Raw genomic sequence first — 16,047 nt, 5'->3', positions numbered from 1 at the left:
AGGCAAGGGAAACAAAGGCAGAAATGAAATATTGGGACTTCATCAAGATAAAAGCTTTTGCACAGCAAAGGAAACAGTCAACAAAACCAAAAGACAACCGAGAGAATGGGAGAAGATATTTGCAAATGACATATCAGATAAAGGGCTGGTATCCAAAATCTATAAAGAACTTATCAAACTCAACACCCAAAGAACAAATAATCAAATCAAAAAATGGGCAGAAGGCCTCGCGGCCCGGCTGGGCGCTAAGATGGCGGCCGTGTGAGTTACATGTTGTGTGAGGATCCCTGGGCCGCGGCATGGCTCCGGCCCCGCCAATGGCCGTCACCATCACGCTCAAAACGCTGCACCAGCAGACCTTCAAAATCCACATGGAGCCTGACAAGACGGTGAAGGTGCTAAAGGAAAAGATAGAAGCTAAGAAGGGTCGTGATGCCTTCCCTGTGGCTGGACAGAAAGCCATTTATGCTGGCAAGATCCTGAGTGATGACGTGCCCATCAGGGACTATCGCATTGATGAGAAGAACTTTGTGGTCGTTATGGTGACCAAGGCCAAAACTAGCCCAGGCACCTCAGTACCCCCAGAGGCCTCACCCACTGCTGCCCCAGAGTCCTCCACATCCTTTCCTCCGGCCCCTGCCTCAGGCATGTCCCATCCCCCACCTACTGCCAGAGAGGACAAGAGCCCATTGGAGGAATCAGTCCCCACGACATCCCCAGAGTCCGTGTCAGGCTCTGTTCCCTCTTCAGGTAGCAGCGGGCGAGAGGAAGACGTGGCATCCACGCTAGTGACTGGTTCTGAGTATGAGACAATGCTGACAGAGATCATGTCCATGGGCTATGAACAGGAGCAGGTCGTGGCCGCCCTGAGAGCCAGCTACAACAACCCCCACCGAGCCGTGGAGTATCTACTCACGGGAATTCCTGGGAGCCCCGAGCCAGAACATGGTTCTGTCCAGGAGAGCCAGGTGTCTGAGCAGCCAGCCACAGAAGGAGGAGAGAACCCCCTGGAGTTCCTGCGGGACCAGCCCCAGTTCCAGAACATGCGGCAGGTGATTCAGCAGAACCTGGCACTGTTGCCTGCCCTGCTCCAGCAGCTGGGCCAAGAGAATCCTCAGCTTTTCCAGCAAATTAGTCGACACCAGGAGCAGTTCATCCAGATGCTCAAGGAGCCCCCCGGGGAGCTGGCAGACATCTCTGATGTGGAGGGTGAGGTGGGCGCCATAGGTGAGGAGGCTCCGCAGATGAACTACATCCAGGTGACGCCGCAGGAGAAAGAAGCAGTAGAGAGGTTGAAAGCCCTGAGCTTCCCAGAGAGCTTGGTGATCCAGGCCTACTTCGCTTATGAAAAAAACGAGAACTTGGCTGCCAACTTCCTTCTGAGTCAGAACTTTGATGACGAGTGATGCAGCGAGGCCAGGCCGTCCCCCAACCTCCCCACCCCCCAACTCCACAAAAGTTTTATAAAAGAAAAAAATATATATATTCATGTTTATTTAAGAAGTGGGGAAAAAATCAAAAACCTTAAAAAAAACCACCCTGATTTCCCACCCTCCTCAAGTGGACCCCATTCCCATCTTGGCCTGAGAAGACCTAGGCCAGACAGCTGTCCCCCATCCCCCACCCCAGCCCTGCCTGCTCTAAGAAACTGGCAGGACTGGAGGTGACAGATGGGCCCGTCTTGGCCTCTGTCCCAGCTCCCTGCAGCCAGATGCAGAGGTGGCTGCTTGCTTCCCCCTCCCCCTGAAGAGCCCCTGAGACCTCCCCCCACCTTCTTCCAGGGTGAGGGGAAGCTGGAGCCCCAAACTTTGATCCTCCATTGGAGTGCCCCAACCTTTCCATCTGGGGGTAAGCACTCAGAGGCTCAAGGACCCTCCCCACCCCAGCCTGGCCTGCATCCCTTCGCGGGAGAGGAGGAGGCCTGGGGAGGGCGTCACGCCAGAGCTGCTCTGGAGGTCAAGGCCACGCCCCCCAACCCCAGGACAGAACCGTGTCTCTGATAAAAGTTTTGAAGTGAATAAAGTTTTAAAAGCCAAAAAAAAAAAAAAGAAAGAAATGGGCAGAAGACATGAACAGACATTTCTCCAAAGAAGACATCCAAATGGCCAACAGACACATGAAAAAATGCTCAAAATCACTCAGCATCAGGGAAATACAAATCAAAACCTCAATGAGATACAATCTCACACCAGAATGGCTAAAATTAACAAGTGAGGAAATGGCATATGTTGTTGAGGATGCAGAGAAAGGGGAACCCTCTTTTTTATTGTTATGTTAATCACCATACATTACATCATTAGTTTTTGATGTAGTGTTCCATGATTCATTGTTTGTGCATAACACCCAGTGCTCCACGCAGAATGTGCCCTCTTTAATACCCATCACCAGGCTAACCCGTCCCCTCACCCCCCTCCCCTCTAGAACCCTGTTTGTTTTTCAGAGTCCATCATCTCTCATGGTTCGTCTCCCCCTCCGATTTACCCCCCTTCATTCTTCCCCTCCTGCTATCTTCTTTTTTTTTCTTGACATATATCGCATTATTTGTTTCAGAGGTACAGATCTGTGATTCAACAGTCTTGCACAATTCACAGTGCTCACCATAGCACATACCCTACCCAATGTCTATCACCCAGCCACCCCATCCTACCCACCCCCCAGCACTCCAGCAACCCTCAGTTTGTTTCCTGAGATTAAGAATTCCTCATATCAGTGAGGTCATATGATACATGTCTTTCTCTGATTGACTTATTTCACTCAGCATAACACCCTCCAGTTCCATCCACGTTCTTGCAAATGGCAAGATCTCATTCCTTTTGTTGGCTGCATAATATTCCATTGTGTATATATACCACCTCTTCTTTATCCATTCATCTGTCAATGGGCATCTTGGCTCTTTCCACAGTTTGGCTATTGTGGACATTTCTGCTATAAACATTGGGGGGCATGTACCCCTTCGGATCCCTACATTTGTATCTTTGTGCTAAATACCCAGTAGTGCAATTGCTGGATCGTATGGTAGCTCTATTTTCAACTGTTTGAGGAACCTCCATACTGTTTTCCAGAGGGGTTGCACCAGCTCACATTCCCACCAACAGTGTAGGAGGTTCCCCTTTCTTCACATCCCCGCCAGCATCTGTCATTTCCTGACTTGTTAATTTTAGCCATTCTGACGGGTGTGAGGTGGTATCTCATGGAGGTTTTGATTTGGATTTCCCTGATGCCGAGCGATGTTGAGCACTTTTTCATGTGTCTGTTGGCCATTTGAATGTCTTCTTTGGAAAAATGTCTGTTCCATGTCTTCTGCCCACTTCTTGATTGGATCATTTGTTCTTTGGGTGTTGAGTTTGATAAGTTCTTTATAGATTTTGGATACTAGCCCTTTATCTGATATGTCATTTGCAAATATCTTCTCCCATTCTGTCAGTTGTCTTTTGGTTTTGTTGACTGTTTCTTTTGCTATGCAAAAGCTTTTTATCTTGATGAAATCCCTATAGTTCATTTTTGCCCTTGCTTCCCTTGCCTTTGGCGATGTGTCTAGGAAGAAGTTGCTGTGGCTGAGGTCGAAGAGGTTGCTGCCTGTGTTCTCCTTTAGGATTTTGATGGACTCCTGTCTCACATTTAGGTCTTTCAACCATTTGGAGTCTATTTTTGTGTGTGGTGTAAGGAAATGGTCCAGTTTCATTCTTCTGCATGTGGCTGTCCGATTTTCCCAACACCACTTGTTGAAGAGACTGTCTTTTTTCCATTGGACATTCTTTCCTGCTTTGTCAAAGATTAGTTGACCATAGAGTTGAGGGTCCATTTCTGGGCTCTCTATTCTGTTCCATTAATCTGTGTGTCTGTTTTTGTGCCAGTACCATACTGTCTTGATGATGACAGCTTTGTAATAGAGCTGGAAGTCCGGAATTGTGATGCCACCAGCTTTGCTTTCCCTTTTCAACATTCCTCTGGCTATTCGGGGTCTTTTCTGGTTCCATACAAATTTTAGTGTTCTTTGTTCCATTTCTTTGAAAAAAGTGGGTGGTATTTTGATGGGGATTGCATTGAATGTGTAGATTTCTCTAGGTAGCATTGACATCTTCACAATGTTTGTTCTTCCAATCCATGAGCATGGAACGTTTTTCCATTTCTTTATGTCTTCCTCAATTTCTTTCATGAGTATTTTATAGTTTTCCGAGTACAGGTCCTTTGCCTGTTTGGTTAGATTTATTCCTAGGTATCTTATGGTTTTGGGTGCAATTGTAAATGGGATCGACTCCTTAATTTCTCTCTCTTCTGTCTTGTTGTTGGTGTATAGGAATGCCACTAATTTCTTTTTTTTTTAATTTTTTTATTGTTATGTTAATCACCATACATTACATAATTTGTTTTGGTGTACTGTTACATGATTCATTGTTTGTTCATAACACCCAGTGCTCCATGCAGAATGTGCCCTCCTCAATACCCATCACCAGACTAACCCATCCCCCCACCCTCCTCCCCTCTAGAACCCTCAGTTTGTTTTTCAGAGTCCATCATCTCTCCTGGTTCGTCTCCCCCTCTGACTTACTCCCCTTCATTCTTCCTCTCCTGCTATCTTCTTCTTTTTCTTTTTTCTTAAAATATGTTGCGTTATTTGTTTCAGAAGTACAGATCTGTGATTCAACAGTCTTACACAATTCACAGCGCTCACCGTAGCACATATCTTCCCCAATGTCCATCACCCAGCCACCCCATCCCTCCCACCCCCGACCACTCCAGCAACCCTCAGTTTGTTCCTGAGATTAAGAATTCCTCATATCAGTGAGGTCATATGATACATGTCTTTCTCTGATTGACTTATTTTACTCAGCATAACACCCTCCAGTTCTATCCACATCGTTGCAAATGGCAAGATCTCATTCCTTTTGATGGCTGCATAATATTCCATTGTGTATATACACCACCTCTTCTTTATCCATTCATCTGTCGATGGACATCTTGGCTCTTTCCACAGTTTGGCTATTGTGGACATTGCTGCTATAAACATTGGGGTGCACGTACCCCTTCGGGTCCCTACATTTGTATCTTTGGGGTAAATACCCAGTAGTGCAATTGCTGGATCGAATGGTAGATCTAATTTCAACTGTTTGAGGAACCTCCATACTGTTTTCCAGAGGGGTTGCACCAGCTTGCATTCCCACCAACAGTGTAGGAGGGTTCCCCTTTCTCCACATCCCCGCCAACATCTGTCGTTCCCTGACTTGTTAATTTTAGCCATTCTGACGGGTGTGAGGTGGTATCTCATTGAGGTTTTGATTTGGATTTCCCTGATGCCGAGCGATGTTGAGCACTTTTTCATGTGCCTGTTGGCCATTTGGATGTCTTCTTTGGAAAAATGTCTGTTCATGTCTTCTGCCCATTTCTTGATTGGATTATTTGTTCTTTGGGTGTTGAGTTTGATAAGTTCTTTATAGATTTTGGATACTAGCCCTTTATCTGATATGTCATTTGCAAATATTTTCTCCCATTCTGTCGGTTGCCTTTTGGTTTTGTGGACTGTTTCTTTTGCTGTGCAAAAGCTTTTTATCTTGATGAAATCCCAATAGTTCATTTTTGCCCTGGCTTCCTGTGCCTTTGGTGATGTTTCTAGGAAGAAGTTGCTGCGGCTGAGGTCGAAGAGGTTGCTGCCTGTGTTCTCCTTTAGGATTTGGATGGACTCCTGTCTCACGTTTAGGTCTTTCAACCATTTGGAGCCTATTTTTGTGTCTGGTGTAAGGAAATGGTCCAGTTTCATTCTTCTGCATGTGGCTGTCCAATTTTCCCAACACCATTTGTTGAAGAGACTGTCTTTTTTCCACTGGACATTCTTTCCTGCTTTGTCAAAGATAAGTTGACCATAGAGTTGAGGGTCCATTTCTGGGCTCTCGATTCTGTTCCATTGATCTATGTGTCTGTTTTTGTGCCAGTACCATACTGTCTTGATGATGACAGCTTTGTAATAGAGCTGGAAGTCCGGAATTGTGATGCCGCCAGCTTTGCTTTTCTTTTTCAATATTCCTCTGGCTATTCGGGGTCTCTTCTGGTTCCATACAAATTTTAGGTTTATTTGTTCCATTTCTTTGAAAAAAGTGGATGGTATTTTGATGGGGATTGCATTGAATGTGTAGATTGCTCTAGGTAGCATTGACATCTTCACAATGTTGGTTCTTCCAATCCATGAGCATGGAACGTTTTTCCATTTCTTTGTGTCTTCTTCAATTTCTTTCCTGAGTATTTTATAGTTTTCTGAGTACAGATCCTTTGCCTCTTTGGTTAAATTTATTCCTAGGTATCTTATGGTTTTGGGTGCAGTTGTGAATGGGATCGACTCCTTGATTTGTCTCTCTTCTGTCTTGTTGTTGGTGTATAGGAATGCCACTGATTTCTGTGCATTGATTTTATAGCCTGCTACTTGACTGAATTCCTGGATGAGTTCTAGCAGTTTTGGGGTGGAGTCTTTTGGGTTTTCCACATAAAGTATCATATCATCTGCAAAGAGTGAGAATTTGACTTCCTCTTTGCCGATTTGGATGCCTTTGATTTCTTTTTGTTGTCTGATTGCTGTGGCTAGGACTTCTAATACTATGTTGAATAGCAGTGGTGAGAGTGGACATCCCTGCCGCGTTCCTGACCTTAGGGGGAAACCTCTCAGCTTTTCCCCATTGAGAATGATATTCGCTGTAGGTTTTTCATAGATGGCTTTTATGATATTGAGGTATGTACCCTCTGTCCCTATAGTCTGAAGAGTTTTGATCAAGAAAGGATGCTGTACTTTGTCAAATGCTTTTTCTGCATCTATTGAGAGGATCATATGATTCTTGCTCTTTCTTTTGTTAATGTATTGTATCACATTGACTGATTTGCGGATGTTGAACCAACCTTGCAGCCCAGGGATAAATCCCACTTGGTCGTGGTGAATAATCCTTTTAATGTACTGTTGGATCCTATTGGCTAGTATTTTGGTGAGAATTTTTGCATCCATGTTCATCAAGGATATTGGTCTGTAATTCTCCTTTTTGATGGGTCTTTGTCTGGTTTGGGGATCAAGGTAATGGTGGCCTCATAAAATGAGTTTGGAAGTTTTCCTTCCATTTCTATTTTTTGGAACAGTTTCAGGAGAATAGGTATTAATTCTTCTTTAAATGTTTGGTAGAATTCCCCTGGGAAGCCATCTGGCCCTGGGCTTTTGTTTGTTGGGAGATTTTTGATGACTGCTTCAATTTCCTTAGTGGTTATAGGTCTGTTCAGGTTTTCTATTTCTTCCTGGTTCAATTTTGGTAGTTGATACATCTCTAGGAATGCATCCATGTCTTCCAGATTATCTAATTTGCTGGCATAGAGTTGCTCATAATATGTTCTTATAATTGTTTGTACTTCTTTGGTGTTGGTTGTGATCTCTCCTCTTTCATTCATGATTTTGTTGATTTGGGTCATTTCTCTTTTCTTTTTTTTCATTAAAAATTCTTTATTTAGTATATTCTCTCATCCAGAGAATAAACTTTATAAACATAGGTTGTTTTAAAATATTGTAGCCGTAGTTTTTGGATAGGTAATTTGATTAGTAGAATTATAAATGCAAAAAGGGAAAAGGATTACCAGAAGTAAGACATTATTTCTAACAAAGCTTCAGGAAAATCTTGATTATTACAACCCTTTGTATCTTACAAATTTTGCATATATGGTTTTTGGTCTTCAGAGCCCTCTACCAGTAAGGCACATGCAATAGTAAAAAATTTGCTACTGCAGCCTTGGGGAACATCTCTTAGTGTGGTGTTGGTGCTTCTCTGACAAAATACACTTTTAATCAAGACAGTCACATATTTATGTACATTCTAAATTCCAAGTATACACACTGCGATTGAACTGATGGACTGAAATAAAATCATAAATCCTAGATTAACCATAGTAGCCTCTCACAAACTATATTTCATAAAAATATGAAATGTTAATGCAGATGGAATGGCAACTGACTTTATGCAAGTTCATACACTGAAACTAAACATGAAATTTCAAGCTGTGATACGGACTGATTCTGTGACCAAGCAGCATCCCTTCATTGTCTAAATAGCAATGAGCTACTGTTTTTCTTAAAGCCAGACTAATGATGGTTTTGATGATCAACACTGTCCTTTACCCTTATCCATGACTCAAAATGGAGGACTCTAACTGTCCCTTGATTTTTTAGCTTGCTTAAGACGAGGCCTGGAAAGGGAAAAGATCATTGAAATATCTGCGGGAGTATCATCTCCTTACTGCAGATAATCCTTGACAACAACAGGAGCCTTTGATTCAGCCAGATTGCAAGAGATTCCATGTCAGTGTCCTGTAAGGTTCCCGTGTTCCTGGAGAACATCATGCAAACTTCTTAGTGGCTGTGAACCTCTCCATGTACTTATCATATTCTTCCAGTTCTCGAAGTTTCTTTATTTCAAAAAGGTTGCCTTCCACAGCAAGCAGACAGATCTGGGAATCACTGAGAATGCTCTGTGGCAGCATGCTGAGCTCAAGACAGTTCTCTTCCAGGCAAAGAACTTTAAGGTGAGGACAGCAAGGTATCTTTACTGAGATCTGAGATATCTGGTTCTGGCTGAGATTGAGTTCGATGACCTGCAGCTCCCCCCACTATGTAAGGTATGCTCCGAATCTGGTTCTTGGAGAGATTCACCACATCCAAGTGCCGTAGGCTACAGAGCTGTGGTGGTAGTGCTTGTAGCTGGTTCCCAGAGAGACTCAGGGTCTTGAGGGCTGCCAGTTGCCCAAAGGTAGATGGTAGCTCTCTCAAGTGATTGTTGTTTAGGCTTAGCATCTCTAGTTTCTTCAGATTGCATAACTCCTCAGGAAGAATAGTCAGTTTGTTGTTGTTCAAGGAGAGGCTCTTCAGCAGAGTGAACTTTCCTATAATCATAGGCGGTAGGCTCTCAATCTTGTTGTTGGACAGGTCGATGGTCCTTAGATTGCTGGTCAGCTTCTGCAACTCTGAGGGGAACTCAGTCAGCCCACAGTCCTTAAGCTGAAAGACACCAGTTTTCTGCGCGGTTTCCACATGAGCGTGGAGGGCACTGTTTCCCATTCTAGGGCCGCGGCTCAGGTCCCCCTCAGCTCACAGCCGGCTAAGCAAGGGAAGACCCGCAGCCCATGCTCTCTCTTTTCTTTTTGATAAGTCTGGCCAGGGATTTATCAATCTGGTTAATTCTTTCAAAGAATCAGCTCCTAGTTTTGTTGATCTGTTCTATTGTTCTTTTGGTTTCTATTTCATTGATTTCTGCTCTGATCTTTATTATTTCTCTTCTCCTGCTGGGTTTAGGCTTTATTTGCTGTTTTTTCTCTAGCTCCTTTAGGTGTAGGGTCAGGTTGTGTACTTGAGACCTTTCTTGTTTCTTGAGAAAGGCTTGTATTGCTATATACTTTCCTCTCAGGACTGCCTTTACTGCATCCCAAAGATTTTGAACAGTTGTGTTTTCATTTTCATTGGTTTCCATGAATTTTTTTAATTCTTTAATTTCCTGGTTGACCCATTCATTCTTTAGTAGGATGCTCTTTAGCCTCCATGTATTTGAGTTCTTTCTGACTTTCCTCTTGTGATTGAGTTCTAGTTTCAAAGAATTGTGGTCTGAAAATATGCAGGGAATAATCCCAATCTTTTGGTACCAGTTGAGACCTGATTTGTGACCTAGGATGTGATCAATTCTGGAGAATGTGCCATGGGCACTACAGAAGAAAGTGTATTCCATTGCTTTGGCATGGAATGTTCTGAATATGTCTGTGAAGTCCATTTGGTCCAGTGTGTCATTTAAAGTCTTTATTTCCTTGTTGATCTTTTGCTTAGATGATGTGTCCATTTCAGTCAGGGGGTGTTAAAGTCCCCCACTATTATTGTATTATTGTCAATGTGTTTCTTTGCTTTTGTTATTAATTGCCTTATGTAATTGGCTGCTCCCATGTTAGGGGCATAGATATTTACAATTGTTAGATCTTCTTGTTGGATAGACCCTTTAAGTAGGATATAGTGTCCTTCCTCATCTCTTATTAGAGTCTTTGTTTTAAAATCTAATTTGTCTGATATAAGGATTGCCACCCCAGCTTTCTTTTGGTGTCCATTAGCATGGTAAATCGTTTTCCACCCCCTCACTTTCAATGTGGGAGTGTCTTTGGGTCTAAAATGAGTTTCCTGCAGACAGCATATCGATGGGTCTTGTTTTTTAATCCAATCTGATAGCCTGTGTCTTTTGACTGGGGCATTGAGCCCATTTACGTTCAGGGTAACTATTGAAAGATATGAATTTAGTGCCATTGTATTGCCTGTAAGGTGACTGTGACTGTATATTGTCTGTGTTCCTTTCTGGTCTGTGCTGCTTTTAGGCTCTCTCTTTGCTTAGAGGACCCCTTTCAATATTTCTTGTAGGACTGGTTTCGTGTTTGCAAATTCCTTTAGTTTTTGTTTGTCCTGGAAGATTTTTATCCCTCCTTCTATTTTCAATGACAGCCTAGCTGTATATAGTATTCTTGGCTGCATATATTTCTCATTTAGTGCTCTGAAGATATCATGCCCGTCCTTTCTGGCCTGCCAGGTCTCTGTGGATAGGTCTGTTGCCAATCTAATGTTTCTACCATTATAGGTTACATATCTCTTCTCCAAGCAGCTTTCAAGATTTTCTCTTTTTCTCTGAGACTTGTAAGTTTTACTCTTAGATGTCGGGGTGTTGACCTATTTTTATTGATTTTGAGAGGGGTTCTCTGTGCCTCCTGCATTTTGATGCCTGTTTCCTTCCCCACATTAGGGAAGTTCTCTGCTATAATTTGCTCCAATATACCTTCTGCCCCTCTCTCTCTTTCTTCTTCTTCTGGGATCCCAATTATTCTAATGTTGTTTTGTCTTTTGGTATTACTTATCTCTCGAATTCTGCCCTTGTGATCCAGTAGTTTATCTCTCTTTTTCTCAGCCTCTTTATTTTCCATCATTTGGTCTTCTATATCACTGATTCTCTCTTCTGCCTCATTTATCCTAGCAGTTAGTGCCCCCATTTTTGATTGCACCTCATTAAGAGCCTTTTTGATTTCGACTTGGTTAGATTTTAGTTCTTTTATTTCTCCAGGAAGGGTGTCTCTAACAACTTCCATGCTTTTTTCAAGCCCAGCTAGTATCTTTAAAGTCATGATTCTGAACTCTAGGCCCGACATTGCACTAATGTCCATTTTGAGTAGGTCCCTGGCAGACAGTACTACCTCTTGTTCTTTTTGCTGAGGTGATTTTTTTCGTCTTGTCATTTTGTCCAGAGGAGACTAGATGAATGAGAGAACAAAATGCTAACAGGTTAACAATGTCCCCAGAAAATATATTCTAAACAAATCAGAAAAGACCTGAACCCAGGGGAAAAGAAAGGGAAAGAAATAAAAAAGAAAGAGGAAAAAAAAGAAAAAGAAAAAGATAAAAGCAAACAAAAACAGAACAAAACAAAAAAGAACAGAATATGATCAAATATGGTCAGGCTGGTGCCTAGATCAGTGCCACACACTAGATTTTGGGTGTATTTTGGTCTGTTAGAAGAAAGCGCCTCCTAAAATTTTAAAGAAAGAAAGATTTATATATGTACAAAATAAGGGGTGATACAACGAAGGGATGGAATATGACTGTAAAGATGAAAATTATAAAAAAAATTTAAAAAAGGAACTGATAAGAAGGTGTTTGAAAAAAGAAAGAAGAGGATTAAAAAAAAAGGAAAGGAAGAAAGAAAAAAAAGGGGGGGAGAATGTGATCAGGCAGGAGACTAGAACAAAGCCATACACTAGAGATTTAGGGTATATTTTGATATGTTAGAAGAAACTGTATCTCAAAATTTTAAAGAGAGAACAACTTATATATATATATATATATATATACATATATATATATATATATATATGCCAAAAATAAGGGTAACTACTATGAAGGGATAGAATATGACTCTAAAAATGAAAAATAATTTTTTTTTAAAAAAAGGGATTGATAAGATGTTGGTTGAAAAGGGAAAAAGAAAATTTCAAAAAAAAAAAAAGTTACAAAAATTAACTTTGAAAGACTAATGAATTATGGTAAAAAAGCCATGAATTCTATGTGCGGTATTCCCCTAGGGCTGGAGTTCTCCCATTCTCATTGATCGGTAAACTTGGTCTTGGCTGGCTGTTCTTGCTGATCTTCTGGGGGAGGGGCCTGTTGCCGTGGTTCCCAAATGTCTTTGCCAGAGGCGACCCTTTTTGGTCCGGGCTCAGTAATCTTCTCGGGTGTGCTCTCGGAAGCTTTTGTTCCCTGCAGGCTCTCCGTACAGCTTTGGAGGACAACAGTGAAAATGGCGGCCTCCCAATCTCCACCCTGGAGGAGCCGAGAACTCGGGGCCCTGCTCCTCAGTGCGCCCCCAGAGAAAAGCAGTCACTCTCGTGTCCCCGGTCTCTGGCCGCACTCCGTGCTCACCCGGCCTGTGACCGAGCGTTTCTATGTCTGGCACCCGACCCGGTGTGGAGTCTCTAAACCCAGCAGATCCCTGCAGTGCGCTTCCGCGCCGCTCCTCCCGGGGGAGGGAGGGGAGTCTCCCCGGATCTGCTGCTTGTTGGGTCCCTCCTGGAGGAGCAGTGGCCCAACTGGGCCGTGGATCACAGTTTATGGCAACCCCGAGCTGAGAGCCCGCGCCTCGGCTCCGTCTCTGCAGCCGGCTTCCCCGCTCTGATACGTGGGAGCTCTGCCACACTCAGGCATCCCCGGTCTTTCTGTGACCCCGAGGGTCTTGAGACCACACTGTCCCACAAGGGTTCCACCCCCCGTTTAGCCACTGGAGCGATGTCCCTCAGCGGAGATGACTTCTAAAAGTTCCAATTTTGTGCTCCGCAGCTCTAGCACTTGCCAGAAGCCGTCGACAGGGGCCCCCTCCCCCGCCATCTATCCTCCCGAATATCGCCTCGGATTCATTTCTCCACACGTCCTACCTTCCAGTAAGTGGTTGCTTTTCTGTTCAGAGAGTTGTTGCTATTCTTTTCTTCGATCTCCTGTTGAGTTCGTAGGTGTTTAGAATGGTTTGATCCCTATCCAGATGAATTTCTGATACCAGACGAAATCCAGGTCTCCTACTCTTCCGCCATCTTGCTCTGCCCCTACCAGTGAAAGCGGAACCCTCTTATACTGTTGGTAGGAATGCAATCTGGTGCAGCCATTCTGGAAAACAGTATGAAGTTTCCTCAAGAAGTTAAAAATAGAGCCATCCTATGACCCAGTAATTGCACTACTAGGGATTTACCCCAAAGATACAAATGTCGTAATCTGAAGGGGCACCTGCATCCCAGTGTTTATAACAGCAATGTCCACAATAGCCAAACTATGGAAAGAGCCCAGATGTCCATCGACAGATGAATGGATAAAGAAAATGTGGCATACATATAACAATGGAATACTACTCAGCCATCAAAAAAATGAAATCTTGGAGGCTCCGGAGGCAGTGCCGCACAGGACAGAGCGGAAGTGCTCAGCTGGCCCTTCCCGGACCGTGTGAAGCGCTGGCGCGGCTGCCTGCCCGCGTCCTTCCCGTGGCCCTCGGGGACCGCGCTCGGCCGCAGGGAGCGGCGAGTTACAGAATGTCCGAAGGTGACAGTGTTGGAGATTCTGTCAATGGGAAGCCTTCTGTGGTGTACAGATTTTTCACAAGACTTGGACAGATCTATCAGTCCTGGCTAGACAAGTCCACGCCTTACACAGACGTGCAGTGGGTGGTGACACTGGGCCTGAGCTTTGTCTATATGATTCGAGTTTACCTCCTGCAGAGCTGGTACATCATGACCTACGCCTTGGGGATCTACCACCTCAATCTTTTCATAGCCTTTCTCTCGCCCAAAGTGGACCCTTCCTTGATGGAGGACTCAGATGACGGCCCCTCATTACCAACCAAACAGAACGAGGAGTTCCAGCCCTTTATTCGAAGGCTTCCAGAGTTTAAATTTTGGCATGCGGCAACCAAGGGCATCCTCGTGGCCATGGCCTGCACCTTCTTTGAGGCTTTCAATGTCCCGGTGTTCTGGCCCATCCTGGTGATGTACTTCATCATGCTTTTCTGTATCACCATGAAGAGGCAAATAAAGCACATGATAAAGTACCGGTACATCCCGTTCACGCATGGCAAGAGGACGTACAAGGGGAAGGAGGACGCAGGCAAGACGTTTGAGAGCTAGCTGCTCAGCCGGACCCACCACAGAGTCGAGGATTGTTCTGAGCCATTGTAACAATGCCTTCTTCCTTCACATAAAGTAGTTGATTTCGAGGGAGTCGAATTTTCTTTTTAAAAAGGAGCTTCAATTACTTGTAACCAAAATATCAGGTTCTTGAAGAAACTGACATTTAAACCAAATTGCATTGATTTATTTTTCAGTGACATTCAAGTGTTCAAATGGACAGAATTCTAGTAAACTGCTGCCTGGGCGGACAACCGGGTGGGGGCGTGGGGAGGGGCGGGCGGTCTCTGTTGCTTGGCGGCCGTGGAACAGATCTCCTACACGGAAGGAGCCGGGTTGTGCCCCAGCTGCCCCCACCCTGGACGCCCGTGGCCACGTCACCCAGCTGGAGGATGATGCTAACCTGATTCCTGCGCATTGGAAGAACATTTGAAAGGTGATTTCCAAGTAACTCTGGGGTTTCTAATGAGAGTTTCCCACTTTCATCTCACCAGAGATGTTTAAAGTTGGTCTCTTATCATAATGACTCAAAACTTTGTTCTTAATTACCATGATTGCTTTTGAGGGCCTGGAATTATAAATATATATATATTAAAAAAAATGAAATCTTGCCATTTGCAATGATGTGGATGGAACTAGAGGGTATTACGCTAAGCAAAATAAGTCAATCAGAGAAAGACAATTATCATATGATCTCACTGATAAGTGGAATTTAAGAAACAAAATAGAGGATCATAGATAAAAAATAAAATGCGACTAAATCTGAGAGGAGACAAACCATAAGGGACTCTTAATCATAGGAAAAAAACTGAGGGTTGCTGGGGGGGAGGAGGGTGGAGGGATGGGGTAACTGGGTGATGGACAGTAAGGAGGACACGTGATGTAATGAGCACTGGGTATTAAATAAGACTGATGGATCACTGAACTCTACCTCTGAAACTAATAATATACTATATGTTAATTGAATTTAATTTAAAAAATTAAATTTGAAAAAAAATGCTCCACTCTTTTCTTTTTTTAAAGATTTTATTTATTTGAGAGACAGAGAGCATGAGAGAGGGGAGGGGCAGAGGGAGAAGCAGACTCCCTGCCGAGCAGGAAGCCTGACACGGGACTTGATCCTGGGACTCTAGGATCATGACCTGAGCAGAAGGCAGTCGCTTAACCAACTGAGCCACCCAGGAGCCCCCAAAATGCTCCACTCTTGAACCACACTGATCTTTGGGAAAAACATCCCCTGAATCCCAGCAACCAGTCCCAGGCCTGGGGCACTCCCTATGTGGTTCCTTTCTGCCCCCTCCATCCAAACCCCATCCATGCCCCAGGCCCCCAGCTCCGGGTCCACCTGCATGCAGCCTTGCCCAGTTTCACCAGCTCTGCCAGCTCTGCCAGTTCTTCCTTTTCCCTTGTCTGTGAGTTGCTATGCCCTCTGCCTGAAACTGTCTTCTGGGGCTCCTTGCCTGAGCAGCTCTTTCCCATCCTCTGGTTCTCAGTGTCTGCTCCTTGGACAGACCATCCCCACTCATCCATTTCATCTAAAGACCTTCTGCCATCATTTAATCTAGCCTAGCATGGCACTCTGCTTGTGTCCTTCATGGCCCTTAACACAGTCTGTAATGTCTGTTGTTTTCATGTTTATGATTTCTCTTCTCAATTAGAAAATAGGCACCATGAGAAAATTTTCTGCCTTGTTCTCTGAAATATCCACAGCAGCTAGTTCACAGTTTATGTAGAAAGTACATGTATTAATATTTTAAATATCTTTTTTCAAATTATAAAATGTTTCTTATTTTCAGATACTACACCAAAAAAAAAAAAAAATAGCATGCGTTTCTTGATTAAGAGATCCAGAGATAGTGA

The 16,047-nt window shown here is 43.8% G+C and overlaps 3 pseudogenes; 2 read left to right on the top strand and 1 right to left on the bottom strand.

Moving 5' to 3' along the window:
• The first annotated feature begins 317 nt into the window (after nt 1–317).
• Nucleotides 318–1,406, top strand: LOC114207970 (lysine-specific demethylase RAD23A pseudogene; annotated as a pseudogene).
• A 6,946-nt stretch (nt 1,407–8,352) lies between these two features.
• On the bottom strand, nt 8,353–9,095 carry LOC114208019 (leucine-rich repeat-containing protein 57 pseudogene; annotated as a pseudogene).
• A 4,461-nt stretch (nt 9,096–13,556) lies between these two features.
• LOC114207992 (protein RER1 pseudogene) lies at nt 13,557–14,187 on the top strand (annotated as a pseudogene).
• Nucleotides 14,188–16,047: the final 1,860 nt, after the last annotated feature.

Source organism: Eumetopias jubatus, unplaced genomic scaffold, assembly GCF_037043125.1.
Source record: "Eumetopias jubatus isolate StellerSeaLion01/CBP00866 unplaced genomic scaffold, mEumJub1_p1.0 scaffold_4, whole genome shotgun sequence".
Taxonomy (NCBI): Eukaryota; Metazoa; Chordata; class Mammalia; order Carnivora; family Otariidae; genus Eumetopias; species Eumetopias jubatus.
Note: the sequence above shows the minus strand (reverse complement) of the source record. Positions and strands in the feature narration are given on the sequence as shown.